At 49.9% G+C, this 19,064-nt stretch overlaps 15 pseudogenes; 9 read left to right on the forward strand and 6 right to left on the reverse strand.

Moving 5' to 3' along the window:
* Positions 1–185: 185 nt before the first annotated feature.
* Positions 186–305, forward strand: LOC130352300 (5S ribosomal RNA; annotated as a pseudogene).
* Positions 306–1,797: 1,492 nt separating this feature from the next.
* LOC130352391 (5S ribosomal RNA) lies at positions 1,798–1,917 on the forward strand (annotated as a pseudogene).
* Positions 1,918–2,201: 284 nt separating this feature from the next.
* On the forward strand, positions 2,202–2,321 carry LOC130347177 (5S ribosomal RNA; annotated as a pseudogene).
* Positions 2,322–3,193: 872 nt separating this feature from the next.
* Positions 3,194–3,313, forward strand: LOC130331050 (5S ribosomal RNA; annotated as a pseudogene).
* Positions 3,314–7,592: 4,279 nt separating this feature from the next.
* Positions 7,593–7,712, forward strand: LOC130351774 (5S ribosomal RNA; annotated as a pseudogene).
* An 879-nt stretch (positions 7,713–8,591) lies between these two features.
* On the forward strand, positions 8,592–8,711 carry LOC130314556 (5S ribosomal RNA; annotated as a pseudogene).
* Positions 8,712–9,583: 872 nt separating this feature from the next.
* Positions 9,584–9,703, forward strand: LOC130327162 (5S ribosomal RNA; annotated as a pseudogene).
* Positions 9,704–10,980: 1,277 nt separating this feature from the next.
* LOC130328685 (5S ribosomal RNA) lies at positions 10,981–11,100 on the forward strand (annotated as a pseudogene).
* An 82-nt stretch (positions 11,101–11,182) lies between these two features.
* LOC130317422 (5S ribosomal RNA) lies at positions 11,183–11,302 on the forward strand (annotated as a pseudogene).
* Positions 11,303–13,528: 2,226 nt separating this feature from the next.
* LOC130320869 (5S ribosomal RNA) lies at positions 13,529–13,648 on the reverse strand (annotated as a pseudogene).
* A 277-nt stretch (positions 13,649–13,925) lies between these two features.
* LOC130346682 (5S ribosomal RNA) lies at positions 13,926–14,045 on the reverse strand (annotated as a pseudogene).
* A 1,085-nt stretch (positions 14,046–15,130) lies between these two features.
* On the reverse strand, positions 15,131–15,250 carry LOC130314567 (5S ribosomal RNA; annotated as a pseudogene).
* A 284-nt stretch (positions 15,251–15,534) lies between these two features.
* Positions 15,535–15,654, reverse strand: LOC130324020 (5S ribosomal RNA; annotated as a pseudogene).
* Positions 15,655–16,330: 676 nt separating this feature from the next.
* On the reverse strand, positions 16,331–16,450 carry LOC130329851 (5S ribosomal RNA; annotated as a pseudogene).
* Positions 16,451–18,476: 2,026 nt separating this feature from the next.
* Positions 18,477–18,596, reverse strand: LOC130353110 (5S ribosomal RNA; annotated as a pseudogene).
* Between the last annotated feature and the right edge of the window lie 468 nt (positions 18,597–19,064).

The following is a 19,064-nucleotide window of genomic DNA, read 5'->3' on the forward strand; positions in this document are numbered from 1 at the left end:
GCTGAATGCGCCTGCTCTCATCAGATCGCAGACTGATACCCAGCTTAGGGCCTGGTAAGTATCAGCATGGGAGACTGGCTGGGAATCCCGGGTGCAGTTGGCATTTTATTCTGTTGCCGCCTTCCGCTCCGATTCGGAAAAGGATTTATTGATGCTTAAATGCACAGTATAAAGTGCGTGAAGCTGTCAGCGGCCATCCTTAGCTGAACGCGCCTGCTCTCGTCAGATCGCAGACTGCTACCCAGCTTAGGGCCCGGTAAGTACCAGCATGGGAGACTGGCTGGGAATCCCAGGTGTTGTTGACATTTTGCTCTGTAGCCGCCTTTCGCTCCGATTCCGAAAAGGATTTATTGATGCTTAAATCCACAGTATCCACAGTATACGGGGTGTGAAGCCGTCTACGGCAATCCTAAGCTGAATGTGCCTGTTCTTGTCAGATCGCAGACTGCTGCCCGGCAAGTACGGGCATGGGAGACTGGCTGGCAATCCAAGGTGCTATTGACATTTTGCTCTGTTGCCGCCTTCCTCTCCGATTCCGAAAAGGATTTATTGATGCTTAAATGCACAGTATAAAAAGCATGAAGCTGTCAATTGCCGTCCTAAGCTGAACGCGCCTGCTCTCGTCAGATCGCAGACTGCTACCCAGCTTAGGGCCCGGTAATTACTGGCATGGGAGACTGGCTGGGAATCCCGGGTGCCGTTTACATTTTGCTCTATTGCTGCCTTCCGCTCCGATTCCGAAAATAATTTATTGATGCTTAAATCCACAGTATACAAGGTGTGAAGCTGTCGACGGCCATCCTAAGCTTAACGCGCCTGCTCTTGTCAGATCGCAGACTGGTACAGATCTTAGGGCCCGATAAGTACCGGCATGGGACACTGGCTGGGAATCCCGGCTGCCATTGACATTTTTCTCTGTTGCCGCCTTCAGTTTCCGATTCCGAAAAGGATTTATTGATGCTTAAATGCACAGTATAAAGGGCAAGAAGCTGTCAACGGCCATCCTAAGCTGAACGTGCCTGCTCTCGTCAGATCGCAGACTGCTACCCAGCTTAGGGCCCGGTAAGTACCAGCATGGGAGACTGGCTGGGTCTTCCAGGTGTCGTTGACATTTTGCTCTGTTGCCGCCTTACGCTCCGATTCCGAAAAGGATTTATTGATGCTTAAATCCACAGTATACAGGGTGTGAAGACGTCTACGGCCATCCTAAGCTGAATGCGCCTGTTCTCGTCAGATCGCAGACTGCAACCCAGCTTCGGGCCTGGTAAGTACCAGCATGGGAGACTGGCTGGGAATCCCCGGTGCAGTTGACAGTTTGCTCTGTTTCTGCTCCGATTCCGAAAATTATTTATTGATGCTTAAATCCACAGTATACAAAGTGTGAAGCTGTCAACGGCCATCCTAAGCTGAACGGGCCTGCTCTCGTCAGATCGCAGACTGCTACCCCGCTTAGGGCCTGGTAAGTACCAGCATGGGAGACTGGCTGGGAATCCCGGGTGCAGTTGACATTATGCTCTGTTGCCGCCTTCCGTTCCGATTCCGAAAAGGATTTATTGATGCTTAAATGCACAGTATAAAAAGCATGAAGCTGTCAATGGCCATCCTAAGCTGAACGCGCCTGCTCTCATCAGAGCGCAGACTGCTACCCAGCCTAGGGCCCATTAAGTACCGGCATGGGAGACTGGCTGGGAATCCCGGGTGCAGTTGACATTTTGCTCTGTTGCCGCCTTCCGTTCCGCTCCGATTCCGAAAAGGATTTATTGATGCTTAAATGCACAGTATAATAATAACGAAGCTGTCAATGGCCATCCTAAGCTTAATGCGCCTGCTCTCGTCAGATCGCAGACTGCTACCCAGCTTAGGGCCCGGTAAGTACTGGCATGGGAGACTGGCTGGGAATCCCGGGTGCCGTAGACATTTTGCTCTATTGCTGCCTTCCGCTCCGATTCCGAAAATAATTTATTGATGCTTAAATCCACAGTATACAAGGTGTGAAGCTGTCGACGGCCATCCTAAGCTTAACGCGCCTGCTCTCGTCAGATCGCAGACTGGTACAGATCTTAGGGCCCGGTAAGTACCGGCATGGGACAGTGGCTGGGAATCCCGGCTGCCGTTGACATTTTGCTCTGTTGCCGCCTTCCGTTCCGATTCCGAAAAGGATTTATTGATGCCTAAATGCACAGTATAAAGGGCGAGAAGCTGTCAACGGCCATCCTAAGCTGAACGCGCCTGCTCTCGTCAGATCGCAGACTGCTACCCAGCTTAGGGCCCGGTAAGTACCAGCATGGGAGCCTGGCTGGGAATCCCAGGTGTCGTTGACATTTTGCTCTGTTGCCGCCTTCCGCTCCGATTCCGAAAAGGATTTATTGATACTTAAATCCACAGTATACAGGGTGTGAAGATGTCTACGGCCATCCTAAGCTGAATGCGCCTGTTCCCGTCAGATCGCAGACTGCTACCCAGCTTCGGGCCTGGTAAGTACCAGCATGGGAGACTGGCTGGGAATCCCGGGTGCAGTTGACATTTTGCTCTGCTTCTGCTCCGATTCCGAAAATTATTTATTGATGCTTAAATCCACAGTATACAAAGTGTGAAGCTGTCAACGGCCATCCTAAGTTGAACGCGCCTGCTCTCGTCAGATCGCAGACTACTACCCAGCTTAGGGCCTGGTAAGTACCAGCATGGGAGACTGGCTGGGAATCCCAGGTGCAGTTGACATTTTAATCTGTTGCCGCCTTCCGCTCCGATTCGGAAAAGGATTTATTGATGCTTAAATCCACAATATACAGGGTGTGAAGCTGTCAACGGCCATCCTAAGCCTGAACGTGCCTGCTCTCCTCAGATCGCAGACTGCTGCCCGGCAGTTACCGGCATGGGAGACTGGCTAGCAATCCAAGGTGCCATTGACATTTTGCTCTGTTGCCGCCTTCCTCTCCGATTAATAAAAATATTTATTGATGCTTAAATCCACAATATACAAGGCGTGAAGATGTCAACGGCCATCCTAAGCTGAACGCGCCTGCTCTCGTCAGATCGCAGACTGCTACCCAGCTTAGGGCCCAGTAAGCACCGGCATGGGAGACTGGCTGGGAATCCCGGGTGCAGTTGACATTTTGCTCTGTTGCCGCCTTCCTTTCCAATTCCGAAAAGGATTTATTGATGCTTAAATGCGCAGTATAAAAAGCACGAAGCTGTCAATGGCCATCCTAAGCTGAACACGCCTGCTCTCGTCAGATCGCAGACTGCTACCCAGCTTAGGGCCCGGTAAGTACTGGCATGGGAGACTGGCTGGGAATCCCGGTTGCCGTTGACATTTTGCTCTATTGCTGCCTTCCGCTCCGATTCCGAAATTTTTTTATTGATGCTTAAATCCACAGTATACAAAGTGTGAAGCTGTCAACGGCCATCCTAAGCTGAACGCGCCTGCTCTCGTCACATCGCAGACTGCTACCCAGCTTAGGGCCTGGTAAGTACCAGCATGGGACACTGGCTGGGAATCCCGGGTGCAGTTGACATTTTAATCTGTTGCCGCCTTCCGCTCCGATTCGGAAAAGGATTTATTGATGCTTAAATGCACAGTATAAAAAGCATGAAGCTGTCAATGGCCATCCTAAGCTGAACGCGCCTGCTCTCATCAGATCGCAGACTGCTACCCAGCTTAGGGCCCGGTAAGTACCGGCATGGGACACTGGCTGGGAATCCCGGCTGCCGTTGACATTTTGCTCTGTTGCCGCCTTCAGTTTCCGATTCCGAAAAGGATTTATTGATGCTTAAATGCACAGTATAAAGGGCAAGAAGCTGTCAACGGCCATCCTAAGCTGAACGTGCCTGCTCTCGTCAGATCGCAGACTGCTACCCAGCTTAGGGCCCGGTAAGTACCAGCATGGGAGACTGGCTGGGACTCCCAGGTGTCGTTGACATTTTGCTCTGTTGCCGCCTTACGCTCCGATTCCGAAAAGGATTTATTGATGCTTAAATCCACAGTATACAGGGTGTGAAGATGTCTACGGCCATCCTAAGCTGAATGCGTCTGTTCTCGTTAGATCGCAGACTGCTACCCAGCTTCGGGCCTGGTAAGTACCAGCATGGGAGACTGGCTGGGAATCCCGGGTGCAGTTGACATTTTGCTCTGTTTCTGCTCGGATTCCAAAAATTATTTATTGATGCTTAAATCCACAGTATACAAAAGTGTGAAGCTGTCAATGGCCATCCTAAGCTGAACGCGCCTGCTCTCGTCAGATCGCAGACTGCTACCCAGCTTAGGGCCTGGTAAGTACCAGCATGGAAGACTGGCTGGGAATCCCAGGTGCAGTTGACATTTTAATCTGTTGCCGCCTTCCGCTTCGATTCGGAAAAGGATTTATTGATGCTTAAATCCACAATACACAGGGTGTGAAGCTGTCAACGGCCATCCTAAGCCTGAACATTCCTGCTCTCCTCAGATCGCAGACTGCTGCCCAGCAGTTACCGGCATGGGAGACTGGCTGGCAATCCAAGGTGCCATTGACATTTTGCTTTGTTGCCACCTTCCTCTCCGATTAATAAAAATATTTATTGATGCTTAAATCCACAATATACAAGGCGTGAAGATGTCAACGGCCATCCTAAGCTGAACGCGCCTGCTCTCGTCAGATCGCAGACTGCTACCCAGCTTAGGGCCCAGTAAGTACCGGCATAGTAGACTGGCTGGGAATCCCGGGTGCAGTTGACATTATGCTCTGTTGCCGCCTTCCGTTTCGATTCCGAAAAGGATTTATTGATGCTTAAATGCACAGTATAAAAAGCATGAAGCTGTCAATGGCCATCCTAAGCTGAACGCGCCTGCTCTCGTCAGATCGCAGACTGATACCCAGCTTAGGGCCTGGTAAGTACCAGCATGGGAGACTGGCTGGGAATCCCGGGTGCAGTTGACATTTTAATCTGTTGCCGCCTTCCGCTCCGATTCCGAAAAGGATTTATTGATGCTTAAATGCACAGTATACAAAGTGTGAAGCTGTCAACGGCCATCCTAAGCTGAATGCGCCTGCTCTCGTCAGATCGCAGACTGATACCCAGCTTAGGGCCTGGTAAGTACCAGCATGGGAGACTGGCTGGGAATCCCGGGTGCAGTTGACATTTTAATCTGTTGCCGCCTTCCGCTCCGATTCCGAAAAGGATTTATTGATGCTTAAATCCACAGTATACAGGGTGTGAAGCCGTCTACGGCTATCCTAAGCTGAATGTGCCTGTTCTTGTCAGATCGCAGACTGCTGCCCGGCAAGTACGGGCATGGGAGACTGGCTGGCAATCCAAGGTGCTATTGACATTTTGCTCTGTTGCCGCCTTCCGCTCCGATTCCGAAAAGAATTTATTGATGCTTAAATCCACAGTATACAAGGTGTGAAGCTGTCGACGGCCATCCTAAGCTTAACGCGCCTGCTCTTGTCAGATCGCAGACTGGTACAGATCTTAGGGCCCGGTAAGTACCGGCATGGGACACTGGCTGGGAATCCCGGCTGCCGTTGACATTTTGCTCTGTTACCGCCTTCAGTTTCCGTTTCCTATTCCGAAAAGGATTTATTGATGCTTAAATGCACAGTATAAAGGGCGAAAAGCTGTCAACGGCCATCCTAAGCTGAACGTGCCTGCTCTCGTCAGATCGCAGACTGCTACCCAGCTTAGGGCCCGGTAAGTACCAGCATGGGAGACTGGCTGGGAGTCTCAGGTGTTGTTGACATTTTGCTCCGTAGCTCTGTAGACATTTTGCTCCTATTCCGAGAAGGATTTATTGATGCTTAAATCCACAATATACAGGGCGTGAAGCCGTCTACGGCTATCCTAAGCTGAATGCGCCTGTTCTTGTCAGATCGCAGACTGCTGCCCGGCAAGTACGGGCATGGGAGACTGGCTGGCAATCCAAGGTGCTATTGACATTTTGATCTGTTGCCGCCTTCCTCTCCGATTAAATTTTTTTTTTATTGATGCTTAAATCCACAGTATACAAGGCGTGAAGATGTCAATGGCCATCCTAAGCTGAACGCGCCTGCTCTCGTCAGACCGCAGACTGCTACCCAGCTTAGGGCCTGGTAAGTACCGGCATGGGAGACTGGCTGGGAATCCAGGGTGCAGTTGACATTTTGCTCTATTGCTGCCTTCCGCTCCGATTCCGAAAATAATTTATTGATGCTTAAATCCACAGTATACAAGGTGTGAAGCTGTCGACGGCCATCCTAAGCTGAACGCGCCTTCTCTCGTCAGATTGCAGACTGCTACCCAGCTTAGGGCCCGGTAAGTACTGGCATGGGAGACTGGCTGGGAATCCCGGTTGCTGTTGACATTTTGCTCTATTGCTGCCTTCCGCTCCGATTCCGAAAATAATTTATTGATGCTTAAATCCACAGTATACAAGGTGTGAAGCTGTCGACGGCCATCCTAAGCTTAACGCGCCTGCTCTCGTCAGATCGCAGACTGCTACCTAGCTTAGGGCCCGGTAAGTACCAGCATGGGAGACTGGCTGGGAATCCCAGGTGTTGTTGACATTTTGCTCTGTAGCCGCCTTCCGCTCCGATTCCGAAAAGGATTTATTGATGCTTAAATCCACAGTATACAGGGTGTGAAGCTGTCTACGGCTATCCTAAGCTGAATGTGCCTGTTCTTGTCAGATCGCAGACTGCTGCCCGGCAAGTACGGGCATGGGAGACTGGCTGGGAATCCCGGGTGCCATTGACATTTTGCTCTATTGCTGCCTTCCGCTCTGATTCCGAAAATAATTTATTGATGCTTAAATCCACAGTATACAAGGTGTGAAGCTGTTGACGGCCATCCTAAGCTTAACGCGCCTGCTCTTGTCAGATCGCAGACTGGTACAGATCTTAGGGCCCGGTAAGTACCAGCGTGGGAGACTGGCTGGGAATCCCAGGTGTTGTTGACATTTTGCTCTGTAGCCGCCTTCCGCTTCGATTCCGAAAAGGATTTATTGATGCTTAAATCCACAGTATACAGGGTGTGAAGCCGTCTACGGCTATCCTAAGCTTAACGCGCCTGCTCTTGTCAGATCGCAGACTGGTACAGATCTTAGGGCCCGGTAAGTACCGGCATGGGACACTGGCTGGGAATCCCGGCTGCCGTTGACATTTTGCTCTGTTGCCGCCTTCAGTTTCCGATTCCGAAAAGGATTTATTGATGCTTAAATGCACAGTATAAAGGGCGAGAAGCTGTCAACGGCCATCCTAAGCTGAACGTGCCTGCTCTCGTCAGATCGCAGACTGCTACCCAGCTTAGGGCCCGGTAAGTACCAGCATGGGAGACTGGCTGGGACTCCCAGGTGTCGTTGACATTTTGCTCTGTTGCCGCCTTACGCTCCGATTCCGAAAAGGATTTATTGATGCTTAAATCCACAGTATACAGGGTGTGAAGACGTCTACGGCCATCCTAAGCTGAATGCGCCTGTTCTCGTCAGATCGCAGACTGCTACCCAGCTTCGGGCCTGGTAAGTACCAGCATGGGAGACTGGCTGGGAATCCCGGGTGCAGTTGACATTTTGCTCTGTTTCTGCTCCGATTCCGAAAATTATTTATTGATGCTTAAATCCACAGTATACAAAGTGTGAAGCTGTCAACGGCCATCCTAAGCTGAACGCGCCTGCTCTCGTCAGATCGCAGACTGCTACCCAGCTTAGGGCCTGGTAAGTACCAGCATGGGAGACTGGCTGGGAATCCCGGGTGCAGTTGACATATTAATCTGTTGCCGCCTTCCGCTCCGATTCGGAAAAGGATTTATTGATGCTTAAATCCACAATACACAGGGTGTGAAGCTGTCAACGGCCATCCTAAGCCTGAACATGCCTGCTCTCCTCAGATCACAGACTGCTGCCCAGCAGTTACCGGCATGGGAGACTGGCTGGCAATCCAAGGTGCCATTGACATTTTGCTTTGTTGCCACCTTCCTCTCCGATTAATAAAAATATTTATTGATGCTTAAATCCACAATATACAAGGCATGAAGATGTCAACGGCCATCCTAAGCTGAACGCGCCTGCTCTCGTCAGATCGCAGACTGCTACCCAGCTTAGGGCCCAGTAAGTACCGGCATGGGAGACTGGCTGGGAATCCCGGGTGCAGTTGACATTATGCTCTGTTGCCGCCTTCCGTTCCGATTCCGAAAAGGATTTTTTGATGCTTAAATGCACAGTATAAAAAGCATGAAGCTGTCAATGGCCACCCTAAGCTGAACGCGCCTGCTCTCGTCAGATCGCAGACTGCTACCCAGCCTAGGGCCCATTAAGTACCGGCATGGGAGACTGGCTGGGAATCCCGGGTGCAGTTGACATTTTGCTCTATTGCTGCCTTCCGCTCCGATTCCGAAAAGAATTTATTGATGCTTAAATCCACAGTATACAAGGTGTGAAGCTGTCGACGGCCATCCTAAGCTTAACGCGCCTGCTCTCGTCAGATCGCAGACTGGTACAGATCTTAGGTCCCGGTAAGTACCGGCATGGGACAGTGGCTGGGAATCCCGGCTGCCGTTGACATTTTGCTCTGTTGCCGCCTTCCGTTCCGATTCCGAAAAGGATTTATTGATGCCTAAATGAACAGTATAAAGGGCGAGAAGCTGTCAACGGCCATCCTAAGCTGAACGCGCCTGCTCTCGTCAGATCGCAGACTGCTACCCAGCTTAGGGCCCGGTAAGTACCAGCATGGGAGACTGGCTGGGAATCCCAGGTGTCGTTGACATTTTGCTCTGTTGCCGCCTTCCGCTCCGATTCCGAAAAGGATTTATTGATGCTTAAATCCACAGTATACAGGGTGTGAAGATGTCTACGGCCATCCTAAGCTGAATGCGCCTGTTCTCGTCAGATCGCAGACTGCTACCCAGCTTCGGGCCTGGTAAGTACCAGCATGGGAGACTGGCTGGGAATCCCGGGTGCAGTTGACATTTTGCTCTGTTTCTGCTTCGATTCCTATAATTATTTATTGATGCTTAAATCCACAGTATACAAAGTGTGAAGCTGTCAACGGCCATCCTAAGCTGAACGCGCCTGCTCTCATCAGATCGCAGACTACTACCCAGCTTAGGGCCTGGTAAGTACCAGCATGGGAGACTGGCTGGGAATCCCGGGTGCAGTTGACATTTTAATCTGTTGCCGCCTTCCACTCCGATTCGGAAAAGGATTTATTGATGCTTAAATCCACAATATACAGGGTGTGAAGCTGTCAACGGCCATCCTAAGCCTGAACGTGCCTGCTCTCCTCAGATCGCAGACTGCTGCCCGGCAGTTACCGGCATGGGAGACTGGCTGGCAATCCAAGGTGCCATTGACATTTTGCTCTGTTGCCGCCTTCCTCTCCGATTAATAAAAATATTTATTGATGCTTAAATCCACAATATACAAGGCGTGAAGATGTCAACGGCCATCCTAAGCTGAACGCGCCTGCTCTCGTCAGATCGCAGACTGCTACCCAGCTTAGGGCCCAGTAAGTACCGGCATGGGAGACTGGCTGGGAATCCCGGGTGCAGTTGACATTTTGCTCTGTTGCCGCCTTCCGTTCCGATTCCGAAAAGGATTTATTGATGCTTAAATGCGCAGTATAAAAAGCATGAAGCTGTCAATGGCCATCCTAAGCTGAACGCGCCTGCTCTCGTCAGATCGCAGACTGCTACCCAGCTAAGGGCCCGGTAAGTACTGGCATGGGAGACTGGCTGGGAATCCCGGGTGCCGTTGACATCTTGCTCTATTGCCGCCTTCCGCTCCGATTCCGAAAAGAATTTATTAATGCTTAAATCCACAGTATACAAGGTGTGAAGCTGTCGACGGCCATCCTAAGCTTAACGCGCCTGCTCTTGTCAGATCGCAGACTGGTACAGATCTTAGGGCCCGGTAAGTACCGGCATGGGACACTGGCTGGGAATCCCGGCTGCCATTGACATTTTGCTCTGTTGCCGCCTTCCGTTTCCGATTCCGAAAAGGATTTATTGATGCTTAAATGCACAGTATAAAGGTCAAGAAGCTGTCAACGGCCATCCTAAGCTGAACGTGCCTGCTCTCGTCAGATCGCAGACTGCTACCCAGCTTAGGGCCCGGTAAGTACCAGCATGGGAGACTGGCTGGGACTCCCAGGTGTCATTGACATTTTGTTCTGTTGCCGCCTTACGCTCCGATTCCGAAAAGGATTTATTGATGCTTAAATCCACAGTATACAGGGTGTGAAGATGTCTACGGCCATCCTAAGCTGAATGCGCCTGTTCTCGTCAGATCGCAGACAGCTACCCAGCTTCGGGCCTGGTAAGTACCAGCATGGGAGACTGGCTGGGAATCCCGGGTGCAGTTGACATTTTGCTCTGTTTCTGCTCCGATTCCGAAAATTGTTTATTGATGCTTAAATCCACAGTATACAAAGTGTGAAGCTGTCAACGGCCATCCTAAGCTGAACGCGCCTGCTTTCGTCAGATCGCAGACTGCTACCCAGTTTAGGGCCTGGTAAGTACCAGCATGGGAGACTGGCTGGGAATCCCGGGTGCAGTTGACATTTTAATCTGTTGCCGCCTTCCGCTCCGATTAAGAAAAGGATTTATTGATGCTTAAATCCACAATACACAGAGTGTGAAGCTGTCAACGGCCATCCTAAGCCTGAACATGCCTGCTCTCCTCAGATCGCAGACTGCTGCCCGGCAGTTACCGGCATGGGAGACTGGCTGGCAATCCAAGGTGCCATTGACATTTTACTTTGTTGCTGCCTTCCTCTCCGATTAATAAAAATATTTATTGATGCTTAAATCCACAATATACAAGGAGGGAAGATGTCAACGGCCATCCTAAGCTGAACGCGCCTGCTCTCGTCAGATCGCAGACTGCTACCGAGCTTAGGGCCCAGTAAGTACCGGCATGGGAGACTGGCTGGGAATCCCGGGTGCAGTTGACATTATGCTCTGTTGCCGCCTTCCGTTCCGATTCCGAAAAGGATTTATTGATGCTTAAATGCACAGTATAAAAAGCATGAAGCTGTCAATGGCCATCCTAAGTTGAACGCGCCTGCTCTCATCAGATCGCAGACTGCTACCCAGCTTAGGGCCCGGTAAGTACTGGCATGGGAGACTGGCTGGGAATCCCGGTTGCCGTTGACATTTTGCTCTGTTGCCGCCTTCCGTTCCGATTCCGAAAAGGATTTATTGATGCTTAAATGCACAGTATACAAAGTGTGAAGCTGTCAACGGCCATCCTAAGCTGAACGCGCCTGCTCTCGTCAGAACGCAGACTGCTACCCAGCTTAGGGCCTGGTAAGTACCAGCATGGGAGACTGGCTGGGAATCCCGGCTGCCGTTGACATTTTGCTCTGTAGCTGGCTGGGAATCTCAGGTGTTGTTGACATTTTGCTCTGTAGCTCTGTAGACATTTTACTCCGATTCGGAAAAGGATTTATTGATGCTTAAATCCACAATATACAGGGTGTGAAGCCGTCTACGGCTATCCTAAGCTGAATGCGCCTGTTCTTGTCAGATCGCAGACTGCTGCCCGGCAAGTACGGGCATGGGAGACTGCCTGGCAATCCAAGGTGCTATTGACATTTTGATCTGTTGCCGCCTTCCTCTCCGATTAAAAATTTTTTTTTATTGATGCTTAAATCCACAGTATACAAGGCGTGAAGATGTCAACCGCCATCCTAAGCTGAACGCGCCTGCTCTCGTCAGATCGCAGACTGCTACCCAGCTTAGGGCCCGGTAAGTACTGGCATGGGAGACTGGCTGGGAATCCCGGGTGAAGTTGACATTTTGCTCTATTGCTGCCGTCCGCTCCGATTCCGAAAATAATTTATTGATGCTTAAATCCACAGTATACAAGGTGTGAAGCTGTCGACGGCCATCCTAAGCTTAACGCGCCTGCTCTCGTTAGATCGCAGACTGGTACAGATCTTAGAGCCCGGTAAGTACCGGCATGGGACACTGGCTGGGAATCCCGGCTGCCGTTGACATTTTGCTCTGTTGCCGCCTTCCGTTCCGATTCCGAAAAGGATTTATTGATGCTTAAATCCACAGTATACAGGGTGTGAAGATGTCTACGGCCATCCTAAGCTGAATGCGCCTGTTCTCGTCAGATCGCAGACTGCTACCCAGCTTCGGGCCTGGTAAGTACCAGCATGGGAGACTGGCTGGGAATCCCGGGTGCAGTTGACATTTTGCTCTGTTTCTGCTCTGATTCCGAAAATTATTTATTGATGCTTAAATCCACAGTATACAAAGTGTGAAGCTGTCAACGGCCATCCTAAGCTGAACGCGCCTGCTCTCGTCAGATCGCAGACTGCTACCCAGCTTAGGGCCTGGTAAGTACCAGCATGGGAGACTGGCTGGGAATCCCGTGTGCAGTTGACATTTTAATCTGTTGCCGACTTCCGCTCCGATTCGGAAAAGGATTTATTGATGCTTAAATCCACAATATACAGGGTGTGAAGCTGTCAACGGCCATCCTAAGCCTGAACGTGCCTGCTCTCTTCAGATTGCAGACTGCTGCCCGGCAGTTACCGGCATGGGAGACTGGCTGGCAATCCGTTTTGCTCTGTTGCAGCCTTCCTCTCCGATTAATAAAAATATTTATTGATGCTTAAATCCACAATATACAAGGCGTGAAGATGTCAACGGCCATCCTAAGCTGAACGCGCCTGCTCTCGTCAGATCGCAGACTGCTACCCAGCTTAGGGCCCGATAAGTACCGGCATGGGAGACTGGCTGGGAATCCTGGGTGCAGTTGACATTATGCTCTGTTGCCACCTTCCGTTCTGATTCTGAAAATGATTTATTGATGCTTAAATGCACAGTATAAAAAGCATGAAGCTGTCAATGGCCATCCTAAGCTGAACGCGCCTGCTCTCGTCAGATCGCAAATTGCTACCCAGCTTAGGGCCCAGTAAGTACCGGCATGGGAGACTGGCCGGGAATCCCGGGTGCAGTCAACATTTTGCTCTGTTGCCGCCTTCCGCTCCGATTCGGAAAAGGATTTATTGATGCTTAAATGCACAGTATAAATGGCGTGAAGCTGTTAACGGCCATCCTAAGCTGAACGCGCCTGCTCTCGTCAGATCACAGACTGTTACCCAGCTTAGGGCCCGGTAAGTACCAGCATGGGAGACTGGCTGGGAATCTCAGGTGTTGTTGACATTTTGCTCTGTAGCTCTGTAGACATTTTGCTCCGATTCCGAAAAGGATTTATTGATGCTTAAATCCACAATATACAGGGTGTGAAGCCGTCTACGGCTATCCTAAGCTGAATGCGCCTGTTCTTGTCAGATCGCAGACTGCTGCCCGGCAAGTACGGGCATGGGAGACTGGCTTGCAATCCAAGGTGCTATTGACATTTTGCTCTGTTGCCGCCTTCAATAGCACCCTGGATTGCCAGCCAGTCTCCCATGCCCGTACTTGCCGGGCAGCAGTCTGCGATCTGACAAGAAAAGGCACATTCAGCTTAGGATAGCCGTAGACGGCTTCACACCCTGTATACTGTTGATTTAAGCATCAATAAATCCTTTTCGGAATCGGAGCGTAAGGCGGCTACAGAGCAAAATGTCAACAACACCTGGGATTCCCAGCCAGTCTCCCATGCTGGTACTTACCGGGCCCTAAGCTGGGTAGCAGTCTGCGATCTGACGAGAGCAGGCGCGTTCAGCTTAGGATGGCCGTTGACAGCTTCACACTTTGTATACTGTAGATTTAAGCATCAATAAATAATTTTCGGAATCGGAGCAGAAACAGAGCAAAATGTCAACTGCACCCAGGATTCCCAGCCAGTCTCCCATGCTGGTACTTACCAGGCCCTAAGCTGGGTAGCAGTCTTCGATCTGACAAGAACAGGCGCATTCAGCTTAGGATGGCCGTAGACATCTTCACACCCTGTATACTGTGGATTTAAGCATCAATAAATCCTTTTCGGAATCAGAGCGGAAGGCGGCAACAGAGCAAAATGTCAACGACACCTGGGATTCCCAGCCAGTCTCCCATGCTGGTACTTACCGGGCCCTAAGCTGGATAGCAGTCTGCGATCTGACGAAAGCAGGCGCGTTCAGCTTAGGATGGCCGTTGACAGATTTTCGCCCTTTATACTGTTCATTTAAGCATCAATAAATCCTTTTCGGAATCGGAACGGAAGGCGGCAACAGAGCAAAATGTCAACGGCAGCCGGGATTCCCAGCCAGTGTCCCATGCCGGTACTTACCGGGCCCTAAGATCTGTACCAGTCTGCGATCTGACGAGAGCAGGCGCGTTAAGCTTAGGATGGCCGTCGACAGCTTTACACCTTGTATACTGTGGATTTAAGCATCAATAAATTATTTTCGGAATTGGAGCGGAAGGCAGCAATAGAGCAAAATGTCAACGGCACTCGGGATTCCCAGCCAGTCTCCCATGCCAGTACTTACCGGGCCCTAAGCTGGGTAGCCGTCTGCGATCTGACAAGAGCAGACGCGTTCAAATTAGGATGGCCATTGACAGCTTCATGCTTTTTATACTGTGCATTTAAGCATCAATTAATCCTTTTCGGAATCGGAAGGGAAGGCGGCAACAGAGCAAAATGTCAACTGCACCCGGGATTCCCAGCCAATCTCCCATGCCGGTACTTACTGGGCCCTAAGCTGGGTAGCAGTCTGCGATCTGACGAGAGCAGGCGCGTTCAGCTTAGGATGGCCGTAGACATCTTCACACCCTGTATACTGTGGATTTAAGCATCAATAAATCCTTTTCGGAATCGGAGCGTAAGGCGGCAACAGAGCAAAATGTCAACGACACCTGGGATTCCCAGCCAGTCTCCCAAGCAGGAACTTACCAGGCCCTAAGCTGGGTAGCAGTCTGCGATCTGACGAGAGCAGGCGCGTTCAGCTTAGGATGGCCGTTGACAGCTTCACACTTTGTATACTGTGGATTTAAGCATCAATAAATAATTTTCGGAATCGGAGCAGAAACAGAGCAAAATGTCAACTGCACCCGGGATTCCCAGCCAGTCTCCCATGCTGGTACTTACCAGGCCCGAAGCTGGGTAGCAGTCTGCGATCTGACGAGAACAGGCGCATTCAGCTTAGGATGGCCGTAGACATCTTCATACCCTGTATACTGTGGATTTAAGCATCAATAAAACCTTTTCGGAATCGGAGCGGAAGGCGGCAACAGAGCAAAATGTCAACGACACCTGGGATTCCCAGCCAGTCTCCCATGCTGGTACTTACCGGGCCCTAAGCTGGGTAGCAGTCTGCGATCTGACGAGAGCAGGCGCGTTCAGCTTAGGATGGCCGTTGACAGCTTCTCGCCCATTATACTGTGCATTTAAGCATCAATAAATCCTTTTCGGAATCGGAACGGAAGGCGGCAACAGAGCAAATTGTCAACGGCAGCCGGGATTCCCAGCCAGTGTCCCATGCCGGTACTTACCGGGCCCTAACATCTGTACCAGTCTGCGATCTGACGAGAGCAGGCGCGTTAAGCTTAGGATGGCCGTCAACAGCTTCACACCTTGTATACTGTGGATTTAAGCATCAATAAATTATTTTCGGAATCGGAGCGGAAGGCAGCAATAGAGCAAAATGTCAACGGCACCTGGGATTCCCAGCCAGTCTCCCATGCCAGTACTTACCGGGCCCTAAGCTGGGTAGCAGTCTGCGATCTGACGAGAGCAGGCGCGCTCAGCTTAGGATGGCCATTGACAGCTTCATGCTTTTTATACTGTGCATTTAAGCATCAATAAATTCTTTTCGGAATCGGAGAGGAAGGCGGCAACAGAGCAAAATGTCAATAGCACCTTGGATTGCCAGTCAGTCTCCCATGCCCGTACTTGCCGGGCAGCAGTCTGCGATCTGACAAGAACAGGCACATTCAGCTTAGGATAGCCGTAGACGGCTTCACACCCTGTATACTGTGGATTTAAGCATCAATAAATCCTTTTCGGAATCGGAGTGGAAGGCGGCTACAGAGCAAAATGTCAACAACACCCGGGATTCCCAGCCAGTCTCCCATGCTGGTACTTACTAGGCCCTAAGCTGGGTAGCAGTCTGCGATCTGACGAGAGCAGGCGTGTTCAGCTTAGGATGGCCGTTGACAGCTTCTTGCCCTTTATTCTGTGCATTTAAGCATCAATAAATCATTTTCCGAATCGGAGTGGAAGGCGGCAACAGAGCAAAATGTCAACGGCAGCCGGGATTCCCAGCCAGTGTCCCATGCCGGTACTTACCGGGCCCTAAGATCTGTACCAGTCTGCGATCTGACGAGAGCAGGCGCGTTAAGCTTAGGATGGCCGTCGACAGCTTTACACCTTGTATACTGTGGATTTAAGCATCAATAAATTATTTTCGGAATCGGAGCGGAAGGCAGCAATAGAGCAAAATGTCAACGGCACCCGGGATTCCCAGCCAGTCTCCCATGCCAGTACTTACCGGGCCCTAAGCTGGGTAGCCGTCTGCGATCTGATGAGAGCAGGCGCGTTCAGCTTAGGATGGCCATTGACAGCTTCATGCTTTTTATACTGTGCATTTAACCCCTTAAGGACTCAGCCCATTTTGGCCTTAAGGACTCAGACAATTTAATTTTTACGTTTTCATTTTTTCCTCCTCGCCTTCTAAAAATCATAACTCTTTTATATTTTCATCCACAGACTAGTATGAGGGCTTGTTTTTTGCGCGACCAGTTGTCCTTTGTAATGACATCACTCATTATATCATAAAATGTATGGCGCAACCAAAAAACACTATTTTTGTGGGGAAATTAAAACGAAAAACGCAATTTTGCTAATTTTGGAAGGTTTTGTTTTCACGCCGTACAATTTCTGGTAAAAATTACATGTGTTCTTTATTCTGAGGGTCAATACGATTAAAATGATACCCATTATTATATACTTTTATATTATTGTTGCTTTTAAAAAAAATCACAAACTTTTTAACCAAATTAGTACGTTTATAATCCCTTTATTTTGATGACCTATAACTTTTTTATTTTTCTGTATAAGCGGCGGGATGGGGGCTCATTTTTTGCGCCATGATCTGTACTTTTTTTTGATACCTCATTTGTATATATAAAACTTTTAATACATTTTTTATAATTTTTTTTTAATAAAATGTGTTAAAAAAGTAGGAATTTTGGACTTTTTAAATTTTTTTTCGTTCACACCGTTCACCGTACGGGATCATTAACATTTTATTTTAATAGTTCGGACATTTACGCACGCGGCGATACCAAATATGTCTATAAAAAATGTTTTTTACGCTTTTTGGGGGTAAAATAGGAAAAAACGGACGTTTTACTTTTTTATTGGGGGAGGGGATTTTTCACTTTTTTTTTACTTTTACTTTTACATTTTTTTACATTTTTTTTTACACTTGAATAGTCCCCATAGGGGACTATTCATAGCAATACCATGATTGCTAATACTGATCTGTTCTATGTATAGGACATAGAACAGATCAGTGTTATCGGCGATCTTCTGTTCTGGTCTGCTCGATCACAGACCAGAGCAGGAGACGCCGGGAGCCGCACGGAGGAAGGTGAGGGGACCTCCGTGCGGCGTTATGAATGATCGGATCCCCGCAGCAGCGCTGCGGGCGATCCGATCGTTCATTTTAATCGCGAACTGCCGCAGATGCCGGGATCTGTATTGATCCCGGCACCTGGGGGGTTAATGGCGGACGCCCGCGAGATCGCGGGCGTCGGCCATTGCCGGCGGGTCCCTGGCTGCGATCAGCAGCCGGGATCAGCCGCGCATGACACGGGCATCGCTCCGATGCCCGCGGTTATGCTTAGGACGTAAATGTACGTCCTGGTGCGTTAAGTACCACCTCACCAGGACGTACATTTACGTCCTGCGTCTTTAAGGGGTTAAGCATCAATAAATCCTTTTCGGAATCGGAACGGAAGGCGGCAACAGAGCAAAATGTCAACTGCACCCGGGATTCCCAGCCAGTCTCCCATGCCGGTACTTACTGGGCCCTATGCTGGGTAGCAGTCTGCGATCTGACGAGAGCAGGCACGTTCAGCTTAGGATGGCCGTTGACATCTTCACGTCTTGTATATTGTGGATTTAAGCATCAATAAATATTTTTATTAATCGGAGAGGAAGGCGGCAACAGAGCAAAATGTCAATGGCACCTTGGATTGCCAGCCAGTCTCCCATGCTGGTACTTACCAGGCCCGAAGCTGTGTAGCAGTCTGCGATCTGACGAGAACAGGCGCATTCAGCTTAGGATGGCCGTAGACAGCTTCTCGCCCTTTATACTGTGCATTTAGGCATCAATAAATCCTTTTCGGAATCGGAACGGAAGGCGGCAACAGAGCAAAATGTCAACGGCAGCCGGGATTCCCAGCCAGTGTCCCATGCCGGTACTTACCGGGCCCTAAGATCTGTACCAGTCTGCGATCTGACGAGAGCAGGCCCGTTAAGCTTAGGATGGCCGTCGACAGCTTCACACCTTGTATACTGTGGATTTAAGCATCAATAAATTCTTTTCGGAATCGGAGCGGAAGGCAGCAATAGAGCAAAATGTCAACGGCACCCGGGATTCCCAGCCAGTCTCCCATGCCAGTACTTACCGGGCCCTAAGCTGGGTAGCAGTCTGCGATCTGACGAGTGCAGGTGCGTTCAGCTTAGGATGGCCGTTGACATCTTCATGCTTTTTATACTGTGCATTTAAGCATCAATAAATACTTTTTTTTAATCTGAGAGGAAGGCGGCAACAGATCAAAATGTCAATAGCACATTGGATTGCCAGCCAGTCTCCCATGCTGGTACTTACCGGGCCCTAAGCTGGGTAGCAGTCTGCGATCTGACGAGAGCAGGCGCGTTCAGCTTAGGATGGCCATTGACAGCTTCACACTTTGTATACTGTGGATTTAAGCATCAATAAATAATTTTCGGAATCGGAGCAGAAACAGAGCAAAATGTCAACTGCACCCGGGATTCCCAGCCAGTCTCCCATGCTGGTACTTACCAGGCCTGAAGCTGGGTAGCAGTCTGTGATCTGACGAGAACAGGCGCATTCTGCTTAGGATTGCCATAGACATCTTCACATCCTGTATACTGTATACTGTATACTGTATACTGTATACTGTATACTGTATACTGTATACTG

Source organism: Hyla sarda, chromosome 1 (assembly GCF_029499605.1).
Source record: "Hyla sarda isolate aHylSar1 chromosome 1, aHylSar1.hap1, whole genome shotgun sequence".
Classification (NCBI taxonomy): domain Eukaryota; kingdom Metazoa; phylum Chordata; class Amphibia; order Anura; family Hylidae; genus Hyla; species Hyla sarda.